Raw genomic sequence first — 6,549 nt, 5'->3', positions numbered from 1 at the left:
GGGGGGGGGGGAGTTAAATAGTCAAGTGGAGAGTCAGAGTGAATTCCTAGGAGCATGGAAATGAGCACAGTCACAATCATGGTAAAGACAGTGGGCCAACCTAGTTTGTGTGCAACTTCATTTGAGTCAGCAGAGCTTCACCGAGGTAAAACCAGCCCTTTGCTGTTATTATGCTGGTGATGGTGTTTTCCTGTATGCTTTATTTGTAGTTCTGGTGAGAGAGGGAAGAAAAAATGAGAGATGTTTCCTTCTCTGCTCATTTCCTGGTTTTTAAGGTCATGTATTTTTATATCTGCCTGTTTGTCTGTGTGGGTGGCCATGTATGAATGTCTGTCTGTCTTCTCCTTATGTAATGTCAGGTGGAAGTTTGGAGCCGAGCGCTACAGAGGCCAACCCACATCCTTCGCCCACGCAGCTCTGTGAAGCAGTTAAACACATCAGTCGGGGAAAACCCTCAGGTCTCGGCGCCGTTGGAGCAGGTGYGTGAATTCATGGCGTCATTGTGCGACTGTCGTATTGCTGGGGGCAACCACTGGTGTCTGTTATGTTATCTRTGTGCAACAGGTCTACCTACCGTAACAATCATCTTTGATGCAAAAGAAATAACTCAAACACTCAAACCACCGATACCCGCCGTTTCCTCTTTCTGATGCTCTGATGTAGAGCAAAGAGAAAGAAAGAGCAAGCAGCATTTCTTTTTGCAGTAAGATGTAGTAGAATCGCCATACAAAAATCCCTGCYTAATGCCGTCATCTTTGAATCATCTGTCAGTTACCAAATCTTGCAGAAAGAGAAGGGAAAAACCAATGCCTTATCCAGCAAAAAGGAAAGCTGGCTAGATCAGTCATGAACTAAATATCAGAGAGTCCTAGAAGCACAGAAATGATACAGTGCTTAAAGTTCTTAAAAAGCACGTCGTATCAGTGATGGCAGAAAATGAGCTCTGCTTCTTGGAGGTTTTTGAATTTAATTCTTCAGGTGCTGTGGGCACCCACAGTTTGCRAGGCATAAGTTTCACATTGATTTTATGTTAATATGGACTGAGTGCTGCTACTGCTTTAGTGTGCATTTAGTCTTGTTTTTTTAAGGGCCGATACTGACCATATCTTCTTTCTGTGAAAGATAACTCAGAATAAACACACGCTCCCCCTACCGAACCTCCTCTCTTTTGTGTCTCTTGGAATTTGTAATGTATAATGCCAAGCTGTAAATAAATTAACTTTATGAGTGAAAACAGTTTGTGCTTCCCCAAGTGCAGCCATTAGCTTTTTCCACATTCTGTCTGCTTGGACCAGCTCTGCTACAGACTGAGAGACAAACTCTGTTCCTCTGCGCCAGCGTAAGCATGACTTAAGTCACCACTGGGACTTCGCTAGAGTGGGCCTGGGTTTATATCAGTATATGTGAGAAAAGAATTTGGTCTCAGTTTCCAGTACTTTGACTGGGATACACTTGTATAAAATATTTATATTGCCAAGTGCATGGTGTATATCAGATTTTACAATTTACACAAATTGTCCTTGGAGCAACATGTGAGTGGGCAGAGAGGAGGAAAGTCCAAGGAGTGCTCCAGTGTTGGGTGAGCTCTTGGTTGTCAGAGTCTCCACCATTTGCATAGACATGGAAGTTTTGTATCTCCAAAGATAAGTTAAGGGTAACTTCCAATCTGCTTGGTGTCTCCATTATTTCCATAGACACAGAAATTTTGTATCTCTGAAAATGGAGTTAAGGGTAACTTCCAGTCTGCTACAGCAAGCTGTCACTCAGCACCTCTGGGGTGGGATGCATCTGTACCATCTTTCCATTYACAATCAAAACCTTCCCTGTTGTGACTAGGAGATTTGTATCACTGTAGTTTTGGTGGCTTGCTGTTGGTAATGTCTGACCTTTGTGAGGTGGAAGCAAAAGACRTATGCAAAGAAATTCAGAAAACTTAATTTTTTTCAATGAAATGGGTTATCTGATTATTTCATTTTCACACATAAGCTAGAGAAAGCAAACTTGTAAAATAGCATGGTATATATCACTACAGAAATCCTTAAAGAAAAAAAATTTCTCATCAATTAGAATATATAAGCCTTATTGAATTGGTGTATTCAGACATGTAAAAATTACAGGATAAGAGCCTAKTGGGAACAATTCCCCTTATATTGCCATGCCAACAGTCTCCATGCTGCTCCATTTTACCTACGGATAAGTGATAGGTGCCTAGACCCAGGAAATGAGATGGCTTCAGCTCTGCTGTACACAGATACTGCAGAGCAGTTCTGACACCTACAAGATATTTCCAGCTTTGAAACACTTTTTTTTTTTTTTTTTAACACATTATTAGATAGGGATTATTAAATAGTATTTACGTTTCGGAAATAGTAGAGCAGAGCATCCATTTTGTTTTAAAATGAACATTAAAGTTTTTTTTGTAATTGAAGGCAATTACTTAGCAAGCATATAATTGAAGTGTTAGTTTACACAGATAATGAGGGCATCTCCAATTATATTACATAACTTTCTGTTCGCGCAAATTTTGTGAAAGGACTATAAATTGTATGCTTTAGGATATAAACTCACCACCGACTGAATAGTTGAGGAGAAACTTCCCGCACGGAGAAGCATTGTCTTCTCCTTCTCTCCCTCCTCCTTTTTCTTTTTTTGAGGTGTGTCTACTAATAGCATCTCCTGAAAACAAGCATGTCCTTAACCAGATGGTCCAGAACTCTGTTTTTTGTGTTTCCTATAAAAATTGATCTCAGCATGTTTCACTCCTRTATGGGTGGTGCTGGCCAGGCTATAAGGTGCAAAAATTGCTTTCTGTGCAAGTTTCCATGCACTTGCACAACATTGCACAGATGCTGATCTGCAGGCTGAAGCACAGGAGAATAACAGTGCAGTGATCACAAAGGGGTTGTAGCATGTTGGCTTTACCAGATTTGCTTTGCTGCTTTAACATACGAATGAGCTCTCTCTCCTAAGCAGTTTTTCACACAGTGAAGGTGGAACAGGCTGGTACAGATGGCAGGAGAACTGAAGAGGGGGAGGGGAAAAAAAAGAAAAAAAGAAGAAAAATATTTGTCTGGCTTGATAGTGTTAACGAAAATATAAAGAAAGAAAGAAGGAAAGCAACGTTTGGAGAGCAAAGAGTGACCTGACAAATGTGACCTCTGCTTTTCCCAAGGGTTTCTGACTTTGAAACTAAAGCTGGCTTTAATGTTCACCAGGTGCCATCAGGGTGCTTTGATTCCCTTTAAGGAAGGGAATTAGCCTTATAGTTTCAGCATCTGCACTTCAGTGAACTTCAGTGACAGAATGTAATCTTGTTCAGATCATAACCCTTGAGGTTCAAAGGCCACGAGCAGCTCAATAATTAATTCTGTTAGTTCCACAGGGGAGGATGAACACCGACCTGCAGTTTGCACAGTTTTTGCCCACAGGAACCTCTCCAGTTCTAGCYCTTCTTCAACATGATCTCTCCAAGCTTCTCTAAACCACCAGCCAGGGCAACAGAAAAGCCAAGCAGATGCAGCAAAGAAGCAGTGCTGGCAGTAAGATTATTCTTCATGCTAAAATAATACTTTAAACGTCAGTAGTTTGTCAGCTGAGATTATAGTTCAATTTTGTAGAAGTAGGGAGATGTCATACCCAAGATGTATGCTTCTTGGTCCTCTGTTTTTATGTAAGCACATTGTTGTTACTTACCATCCGATTTCTGGCTGCTTCCTTTCTGTGGGAAATGTGCCTSTGATGTTACCTTGATAGCTCAGCCTTGCCTGTGCTTGGGATTTTAGATCATTCGGTGACAGTCTTGTCCTCCAGAAGACCTTTGAAGCATTTGGATTGGCCTTTCAGATTTATAGAAATATTGCATGTTGTTGGCCAGAGGAAACAATCGACTGAGCTGTGAACTTTGCTCCCCACTTCACACACCTTTCCTCTGAGAGGTCCAAGGGCTGAGCTCTCCCAAACCTTTTCCCCACTCCTGGGGGGAGATAGGAAATTTAAGGAGCTCCTCTAATAGCTGCCTTTTTTGCGGCATCCTAGGGCTATCCAAGGGCCCACTCAAGACTATTAAAACAGGGGGCACTGGCATTAGCAAAGGGGGCAAGACAGCCTGGAGAGGCTCTGTAATACCTACGGTTGTCAGCACCACAGTGAAGGTATCCTTTAGGAACAGAAAGAAATAATCTCTCTAACATCATTATTTGCACTACAGACTTGTGTAGGTCCCGAAATGCAAAAGAAGGACCCCGCTTTCTGCTGCTGCACTTGTACCCGATGCCTCTTCTAAGGTCCATTCATTCATTCGCTAGTGCAGGCCCTGAATGCTTTCAACAAGAGATTCAAGATACTATAGTGCACCTTGCCAAAAGCCAAGACAGCTGGTCAGCCGAAATAAAGATGTTATTAATAATTGCATTTCACATCGTGGCACAGAACCCAGATGGTCTTTATCTCTGTGTAGAAGTGCTTGGTTTGTTCTGTAGTAGTGTTTCTTAGTTAAACTGGAAAACGTCTACATYAGGTCATAGGAAAAAAACTATATTTGCATTCAGAGGGAGCATTTTATTAATTGGTAAATAATGACATAGAGTGAATTGAAGTATATCGCCTTTTTCCATCTGATTTTAAGTGCGTGCTATGTAAGTGTATGTACAAATAAAAGGATGTCCTGGTATCCCTAAAATGACTGTAGGCAGACACGTTGCGGTACAATTTAGTGTTAAGGGCAATGAGAGTTTAGAAAGACCATGCTGTCTGAAGATGGACAAGGCATATAGTAACGTGAACGTATTTTTATGGGTTTAAAATAGAATATTAGAAGCATATTCCTACAAACTAGAACTGCAATATTAAAATATAGACATATATAGGTATCTGTTTTAATATCTTGTTAAGATTATAATATTTTTGATTTTTTTCAAAAATTTCCAACCCAGACACAAAATCTAGTTGGCTGTTCTTTTCTGTTGCATGTTAGGATAAAAAACTTGCAGTTTGCACGTGGGACTTAGCAATGCTACAGGCAGGTATACAGTCACTTTGGATGTGAGGGTTAATTATAAACACTAGGGAGATTGAATTGTATTGAAAAACAGAAAATTCAACAAAACATTTGAATGAATTGTTAAAATTCTCTGAGAGGACTTCAGAATAGAGGTCTCTGAATGCATTCACACATGTGGGGAAGGAAACCTGAGTGCAAATGCATATTGCTGGGCCCTGGTCTAATTTCATGTAACACTACCGTGAAACTAAGCCTGCATTGCTGTAAAGTGCATGTTGACTTAGCGCATTCAGAATCGATTTAGAGCCCTTATTAGAATAAGCGCACTTGCACTGCTTTTGCAAAATGCAGCCCTTGTTAAATTGCACTGAATGATTTTAAGGATACTTCAGTAGCTGGAACTGGTAGTAGAGCCTAGCAGCGAATGTTTCAAAATTAATTTGAACGGATAAGAACAACCAGTCCATCTTGCAAATAATACTGGCATGAATGCTTTATTTAAGTTGTTCTTATAGTTAAAAGTAGTATCTTAGGACTTCTGAAATCTTTTCTAGTTTGTATTCAGCAGCACATTGTGGAAAGCTCACAAGTAGCTGYAAAACTAAGAGAAGAACAGTAATCAAAAGGAAGACACTTCAATATTCTCAGCTGAAAAGTTCTACTACGTTACTATTCCCACTTTTAACCTTAAGCTCCACTTCCCAGTAGCAAAGTTCTGAATGTATTGTTTAARGAACAATATCTGACACGATATTGACTACTTTATTTTGTTCACAAAGAAAGGGATTTCTTTGTTACTTCAGAAGSAAAAAAAATATTCTGATATGCTAAGGAGTTCCAGGCAAAGGGAGATTTTTTTCTGCTAAGATAGATTTAGGAAAAAATAGAAGATAATTCTGTAGAAAACAATTTGTCATGATCTGTGTTGCTTRAGAAAAACCTCAGAAAATTCAAAGGTACACTCAAGGAAAAATTAATTTTAAATTTCAGTTGTGTTCCTAGTTTTCAGCTGAATTCATGTTGAATCTCTACATGTTTGTATGAGTGAATAGAGGTATGCTTACACTTAGAGGTCCAGAAGCTGGCATTGTGGATGTATTTTTCCATTTACTGCTCTTGCAAATCACAGAGTATTTGCAAATCAGTTCACAGGATTATGAATACTGAAGTATGCCACTGAGTTCATAAATCGAAATATTATATCCATACTTCTCTCTATATAGTTTTTYCTGACTGGTAGAATGGGTGTGAATTGCGTTATCAATGAGTGCTACAACAGGTAGCATCAACAACAGTTTCATTATCAATTATTCTGGGTTTTTAAGATATCTTGAATATTACATAGATTTATGTTCTTATTTTAAAATGTCTGTAGTGGTCCTCTGTGTACATTTCTGATTTTAAAATATACTTCACAAATAACAGCTCTTTCTCTTGTTGTCCATCTATCTACAAATGAAAAAGAAAGTGTGAATGTGTTAATTTTAGATGTCTAATTTTTTTCTTTTTTCTTTTTTTCTTTTCTTTTCTTTTCCTTTTTTTTTTTTTTT

General features: G+C 39.1%; 1 long non-coding RNA gene across 5 annotated transcripts in view; it reads left to right on the top strand.

Moving 5' to 3' along the window:
- Positions 1-6,549, top strand: part of LOC146593005 (uncharacterized) — a 254,796-nt gene that overhangs the window by 208,921 nt on the left and 39,326 nt on the right. For all 5 annotated transcript variants that reach the window (XR_014896477.1, XR_014896474.1, XR_014896476.1 and 2 more), the window contains exon 7: positions 360-479. This is a non-coding gene — a long non-coding RNA (uncharacterized LOC146593005). The remainder of the gene's footprint in view (positions 1-359; positions 480-6,549) is intronic.

The sequence above is a fragment of the Rhea americana genome, unplaced genomic scaffold, assembly GCF_003343005.1.
Source record: "Rhea americana isolate MKP2758 unplaced genomic scaffold, rheAme1 scaffold_31, whole genome shotgun sequence".
Lineage (NCBI taxonomy): Eukaryota > Metazoa > Chordata > Aves > Rheiformes > Rheidae > Rhea > Rhea americana.
Note: the sequence above shows the minus strand (reverse complement) of the source record. Positions and strands in the feature narration are given on the sequence as shown.